We start from the raw sequence: 8,150 nt of genomic DNA, 5'->3' as shown, positions 1-8,150 counted from the left end.
CTGTTATATAAGTACATAATTGATAAATATTCAGTTAAATTATTTGAGTAACATATATAGTTTTCAATTAACCCAAGAAACCAAGGTTTAATTTTATTTTATTGAATTAAATCAGGATATAAACTTATAGTGTGTTTTGAAAGAATAAGCTAAAATAAAGTATAGTTTTTGTCAGATGTTGATATTCCTTCCTCTTCTTTCTCTGTCTCCAGTTTGATTAACTGAGGAAAATAAATGTGAGCTGGAGACATTATTCATGACTATAGTTGGGGATACGTTTAGGAGAAAAAAAGGGAGGAAAGAAAAAGAGAGAAGATATCAGTGATGACTAAAGAATAAATCAACAAACATTTTTAAGTTCTTACTGTGTGTTAGGGGCAGCTAGGTAGTATGATGGATAGAGTGCTAGGCCTACAGTCAGAAAAACTCATCTTCCTGAGTTCAAATATGTCCTCAGACACTTACTAATTGTGTGACCCCGGGCAAGTCACTGAACCCCATTTGCCTCAGTTTGCTCATCTGTAAAATAACCTGAAGAAGGAAATGCCAAATCATTCCAGCACCTTTGCAAGCAAACAAATAAATATACCCCAAACTTCAAATGGAATCACAAGAAGTGGAACACAACTGAAATTACTGATTGACGATAATAGTGTGCTAAACTCTGGGGTTATAAAGACAAAAATGAAACAACTTCTGCCCTCAACAACTTATATATTATAGGAAGAAGGATCTTAGGGGATTTACCTTCATGTTGCCTAAAGATACACAATAAGATAAAAGAATACTCAACACTTGTCCTCAACTTACCTGAAAATTTCTGGGCTCCCTGGCTGTGCTGGAGCTACTACTAACATGTAGAATGCTATCATTCATTTCAGATCTGTTTCCCTCCTTTAAAAATAAAAACTTTCTTCTGTAATATAGTGAAGTTGGGACTTGCAAGCACTTGTAAATGTAACTATACTAAAGTGACATCTTGCATAAATTTTCCCAGATATCCTGGGTAGAGGCTATAAATAAAGCCAATAGGGTTCCAACTCAGGTCTTTGTAATATGAGAATCTGAAATGAGGATATAAATTTAAACTACTTACTCACTTTGTTATATTCTTTTTTCATATCATGATTGAACAAAAATTAAAACTTCCTCCTTGCTACTTGTATTAAAAAAAAAAAAAGTGAAAGATGCATTTTCATTAAGAGGAAAAATCAGGAAGCTAATAAAATACTAGCCTAGAAAATGTTTCTGAATCAATTACCATATTAGAAACATATAATAGATTAAAGGTGCCATTATTTAATATAACTATTCTTCTGATTTGGTGTGAGTCAATTAACTATTTGTAACTGAATTTTCTTTCCTTTAAACTGTGTAGACTATCTGTCAAATGATGATTTTTTTGATTAATGTCTTTTTTTAATTTTGATTTTGATTTAAATTAGATATGTCCTTTTTAATATCATGGTTAGACTGGAACATTAAAATTCACTCTTTGCTGGGTTTTTTTAAAGCTATAAAATAGATAGCGTTTAGGTTTTGCAGAAAATTTTAGATTTGCAAGGCACTTTAGAAATGTTATCTTATAATGCTGAATGTTGGAGAGGATGTAGGAAAACTGGGACACATACATTGTTGGTGGAATTGTGAATACATCCAGACATTCTGGAGAGCAATTGGAATTATGCTCAAAAAGTTATCAAACAGTGCATAGTCTTTGATCCAGCAGTGTTACTACTGGGTTTATATCCCAAAAAGATCTTAAAGAAAGGATATATGTGTCAAAATATTTGTGGCAGCCCTCTTTGTAGGGGCTAGAAACTGGAAACAGAGTAGATGCCCATCAATTAGAAAATGGTTGAATAAATTGTGGTATATGAATGTCATGGAATATTATTGTTCTGTAAGAAATGACCAGCAGGATGATTTCAGAAAGACCTGGAGAGATTTACATGAACTAATGCTGAATGAAATGAGCAGGACCAAGAGACCGTTATATACTTCAACAACAATACTATATGATGATCAATTCTGGTGGACGTGGCTCTCTTCAACAATGAGATGAATCAAACCAGTTTCATTTGTTCAATAATGAACAGAATCAGCTACACCCAGCAAAAGAACTCTGGGAATTGAGTGTGAACCACTACATAGCATTTCTAATCACTCTGTTTTTGTCTGCTTGCATTTTTTATTTCCTTCACAGGTTAATTGTACATTATTTCAAAGTCGGATTCTACTTGTGCGGCAAAATAACTGTATGGATATGTATACATATATTGTATTTAACATATACTTTAACATATTTAACATGTATGGGTCTACCTGCCATCTGGAGGAGGGGATGCAGGGGAGGAGGGGAAAAATTGGAACAAAAGGTTTTGCAATTGTCAATGCTGAAAAATTACCCATGCATATATCTTGTAAATAAAAAGCTATAAGAAAAAAAAGGGATCTAAAACCAAAAAAAGAAAGAAAGAAAGAAATATTATCTTATTGGATGCTAAAAATTTTGTGAAGCAGATGTTATTTTATCCCAGATTTACAGTTAAAGAAACTGAGGCTGAGGGAGAATAAGTGAATTGCCCAGGCCACATATGTAATAAATATTTGAGGCAAGATTTCAACTCAAATCTTTCTAACTCCAAGTCCAGTGATCTAGCCACTGTATCATCTAGCTGCCTATACATTTGTTGAGCAGAAAAACTGGAAATTAATGGCATGTCAGCCCAAAAAATGTAACCCATAGAATTAAAACAAAATCAAGATTAAAAAACCACTAAAATGCAATTATTTGAATATTTGGAGATAGCAAAAGGAAGACTCCCTTTTATAAAAATCCTTTTATAAAATCCTTTAAAAATCATTCAGCTGTAAAGACTTTCAAAATACTTTTTCCCTGTTAATAATTCCCATATTTTTCTTTACTATAGAAGTGGGAATTTTTTCCAGTTTTTTACCATGTCTGAAATTTATGAAACACTTTTGGTTTTGTGAGCTTAAATAGGTTGAAGGAACTAGAGAGGTTTGTCCTAGAGAAGAGAAAATTATGGGGAACATGATAGCCATCTTCAAATATCTGAAGACTTATCCTGTGAAAGAGAGATTAGATTTGTTATTTTCATCTTAAAGAGCAAATCTAGAAGCAAATAATAGAGATTGCAAAAAGGTGAATTAAGCTTTGAGGTGAGGAAAAACTTCCCAACAAATTAAAGTGATGGAAAAATAAAATGTTCTGCCTTAAGGATAAGTGGATTCCTCATCACTGGAGGTCATCCCAAAAGGACTAGAAGAGTACACCACATTCTTGCTAATATATGGATTGGGCTAAATGTCCACTGAGGTCCCTTCTGAATCAGAATCTCTCTGATTCTTACCATGAATACATATTAGCACAAAGTCCAGGGATTTTTTTCTTTGGGGGGGGGGGAGGTAGGAGAGAAATTTGTAGGGGGAAATAAAATTACTTTTCCTTCTCCAAATAGGTAGTACTGTTACTACCTATTTGGTGCTTATACAGAAGCATGCACCTGATCTCTTCACTTTAATGTCTTGTCAGATATTTCTCAGTAGAAGAAAAGGTAAATAAAATATAATCTCTACCCTCAAAAAGCTTTTATTTTAACCAAATGTATCACTTCAATAGAATTAGGAACTCCTAAGTCTAAATATATACCACTCATTTAAATATTAGCACTTCTCTGTCCTTATATTTTTCATTCCTCACCTCACTTAAACCCAAATTTCATCAATTAAAAAACCTCTTGGTTCAGATTTTGCTAAGTAAGATATGATTCATCACATAGTCATCTTCAGAATAAGGAAGGATGGGCTCAAAAAAGCTAGGTATTGCTAGTGCTCTCATCCTTAGCCACTAGCCCTGTTTGTAATCTTTTTAAAACCACTCAGGACTATTTCCAGTCACACAAAACCCCAAAACAGTTCTTCCTTGGAGCTCCCTCTCCCTATCATCCCTGCTGCTTTTAATCTATCTTTTTTTAAAGCTCTATTTTCCTCTCAACTTCTTGGGAAACATGTAATGATATTTAATGTTAATTCCCTAGCTACAGTGTGTCTCGTTGATTAGAAATGGAAGTTTCATGATGCAGTACCTTAATCTTCTTTGAAAACAGCACCTGGGGCTCTCTGCAGCTGGAAATTTTCAAAAACAAAGGCAGAATAGTGTTGTTGGTTTTTGTTTTTTTCAAAAAAAAATGTACATACACATGCTTTACATAATTAATTAGAACTGCAATACACAGCAGGTTTAAAAAGAAATGGATCCTTTGAATAAGTGAGAGGGTCTTTTAGGGACATCATTTTATTCATAGACTTTAGAGGAATCATTTAGAGATCTAATCCAATCCCTTCATTTTTTGGAAAAAAAAAAAACTAAGGCCAAGAGACTTGTCCAAGCTTACATAGTTAATAAGTTAAAAATAGGGATGGTATAATTGAATTCTTTTATCATATTGAATCTCTTTAGCCTTATTGTACTGCTAAGTAACTTAGTTTCTTTTTACATTTGAAACATCCCATTGTCTTCCACATTTGAACTTGACCATCATCTTTTCTGTCAAGGACCAAAAGAGAGGTATTGATCAAAAATATCATCACTTCTGTCACCTTCTTACAGAATATTGAGAAATAAAACTTATTTCCTAGTCATTGCCACAACCAAAAAGATCAATGCAGATATTACTTAGAGTAGGTCTGTTGGAGGCAAAGCTAGAAAAGAGGCAATAGATGTTATGATTCTTACAAAGTGCTAAGTCACTGGAATTGATAGGCACTTTGGGAGATTCACAAGTCCAGGAGATTCACAAGTTCAGTGGAGGAGATTCACAAGTTGCAGCTCCCACAGTCCCACTCTTGGAGGAGGAGTCAACCTTTGAGTTCACACTTTTAAGAGATCATATATAAGGCGCTCCCACAAGCCAACTAGAGACTTTGGAGAGATTGAGAAGCCAGGATTCAGTTGGTCAGAACCAAGAATTCAGAGAAAGCTGGAGGCTGAAGCTGGCAGAGGCAAAAGGACTAGCAACAGGAGCTCTTGGAACCAAGGAGAGAGAGAGAGAAAGGCCTCTAAGAAAACTAACTGGGCTATTTGGAAGAGACAATAAAGGACAACTTTTAACTCCTGGCTGCATTTGGAGTTATTACTCTGAACTGAAACTAAGGCTGCCTCCAGAAGCCCCCCAAGAAATCTGCTCCCAGAGAACTTTACATTTTAGAGAAGAGAACATTACAATATTTCTCTTTAAATACACACACACACACACACACACACTCCTAAACCCTTCCCTCCTTTCTGGGGTTCTTTCCATATGGTAAGTTTAATATGCCTAGTATGGGCATCCAAGCTGGTCATGTTTCCCTGGGCTACTTGGAATAGTTATTTTAGTACCCTCAGTTAGACTTGTTCCTTTTTCCAAATAATGACCTTTCAGTCTCTCTGTCTCTTTCTCTGTGTTTCTCTCTCTCTCTCTCTCTATTTCTCTCTCCTTCTCTCTCTCTCTCTCTCTCTCTTTCTCTTTCACACACACACACATACACATACACACAAATGCTTATACACAAGCATGCACCTGATCTTATCACTTTAATGCCTTGTAAAATGTCAGATTTTGCTCAGTAGAAGAAAAGGTTAATCAAATATAATCTCTACCCTCAAAAAGCTTTTATTCTAGTAGAGAAGATGACATTTTTCAAAGATAAGTATAATTTTAAAATAGAGTATAAAAGTATAGAGCATACATAGTATATAAACAAAATGTTATTACAGTAAAAAGCACACCATTTATGGAAAACCAAACATTGCTGGTTCCCCACTTGGTCAGAAGACCATCACAAAGCTATGCATTTGTGTAGACTTTTACTTCTGTTGTAGTGTTCTGTAGATGTTGCCATGAATGTTTTAGGAGTGAGGAGAAATGTTGGTACTTCTTTATTTAGTTAAATTGGCTGGTTGCTGTTCTTGTACAAAGATTGCTCTTGTTCATTTGCAGTCATTTCTGACTCTTTGTGACCCCATTCAGGGTTTTCTTGGCAAAAATACTAAAGCACTTTGTCCTTTCCTTTTTGAGGATAAGGAAATAAGGATAAGACAAATAAGGTTAAGTGACTTGCATGGGTTACATAGCTAGTAAGAGTCTGAGGCCTAATTTGAATTCAGGAAAATGAATCTTCCTGACTCCAGGCTTCTCTATGTATCTGCTTGCACCACCTAATTTTTGTTAAATTGCTCACAAAGTGAAAATAGGACTGAAACAATCCTCTAGAACTTAGAAAGATCACTTTTTGTTACCTGAGTAAATTCCTGAGGAGAAACTTCCCTGCCATGGACAGATATTTGTTTCTCTTTCCCTGTGTGCTAACTAGCAGGAAAATAGTCAGAGAAAATATCTATGTCATTCCCTTAGGTATCCAATAGCTTATGGCTCTCCTCAGCACCATCTCAAAGTGGCAAGAAATCATTGTTCCAGCAATGTCTAAGATAGTTAAGAGATCTTTCAGATATAGCTATATAGATATATATATATTCAGATATATTTCTATTGTGCCAGTTGTTCTGAAAATAAATGAATCAATAACAAGTAATTAAATAATGCACAATGTATGTTAAAGTTTGCAGAGTACTTCACATATATTATTTCATTTTGTCCTTAGAGCAACCATGTAATATAATTATCATTATTATACCCATATAACAGATGAGGAAACTGAGGGTGAGAGACATTAAATAACTTGCCCAAAGTCATATGGCTAGTAAGCATGTTTAAAGTCTTCCTTACGCCAAGTCCAGTATTCTATCTGTTATACCCCCTCGTTATATACACTTCCATCATCGTAAGGGCGTGCTATGACAGCCTAGATTTAACAGTGAAAAATCATGTTTGAGCTGAGCTGAATCATGAAAGAGAAGAATGCCTTTGATGATTGGTAATAAAAAAAAAGAAGAGCATTCCAAGTAAAAAAGGAACAATTTGATTGGAGACGCAAAGTGAAAAAATTTGGGGTTTATCCAGGGAATGGCTTATAGTTCAATTTGGTTAGAATAAGGGTATGTGAAGGAAAATGAATTTTTTTTTAAAATTAGACTGTATTAAGATTGTAGAATGCCAGTGAAGGTGTTTTATATTTTATTTCTTAGGCACTCACAATGGGGGTGACTAGGAAAGACTTCCTGAAGAAATGGGATTTAAGATGAGTCTTGAAGGAAGTCAAGGGAGCTGGAAGGTGGAAATAAGAAGGGAAATAAATCAAGGAATGATGGACAGTCATTGAAAAGTCATATACTGTGATGAATGACTTTTACGAGGAACAACAAGAAAGCCAGTATTGCAAAACTGTAGAGTACATGTAGAAAGAGTAAATCATAGGAAGACTGGAAAGATAAAAAGAGGCAAGATTTTGAAATCCTGTGTATGCCAAAAAGTATTTTTGTAATAGATGTAATATTCTCCTGGATGTAAGACCCATTAGAGTTATTGAATATTTGGATGATCTGATCAGACCTGTACTTTAGGAAAATCACTTTAGCAGCTCAATAGAAAATGGATTAGAATGGGGAGGTAATTAAGGCAGGAAGACCTACAAGAAATCTATTCCAGGCATGATATTATGAGAGCATGTACCAGGGTAGTAGATTTGTGAATGGAAAAGAGACATATAGGAAGAATGTTCACTCAACTGATAAAACCAACCAAAAGCCCAGAAACCAAATTAATCCAGTTTCACCTGGTCAAGATCAAATATTCTGATTTCAGCCTTATATCTGTAAAAGTACACTCTCATGACCACGGTTGTCACAGAATGAAATTATGTCAAAATAATTGCATGTCCCAAATATTTTATATATAATCACTATAACGAAAATATTAATGACTGATATTTTAACATGATATTACACCCAGAGTATTTACAGTTTCAAGTTGATTCCTAAAGATATAATACTATTACCTTAAGGACTTAATCTATAAGGCAACATGACAGGCCAGGAAAGATATTGAGGGACATGAGATAATATTGCAATCCTATCACAGAAGCCTCTAACTTCTCTGTCTACATATAAGATTAGGTATGTCTATCAATTCTCACCATAGGTCTTAAAGTGGTATTTATAACCTTTAGTTAAATTTACATCATAA

Source organism: Sarcophilus harrisii, chromosome 5 (assembly GCF_902635505.1).
Source record: "Sarcophilus harrisii chromosome 5, mSarHar1.11, whole genome shotgun sequence".
Classification (NCBI taxonomy): Eukaryota; Metazoa; Chordata; class Mammalia; order Dasyuromorphia; family Dasyuridae; genus Sarcophilus; species Sarcophilus harrisii.
The sequence above is the reverse complement of the archived record's forward strand: the minus strand, read 5'-3'. Positions refer to the sequence as shown.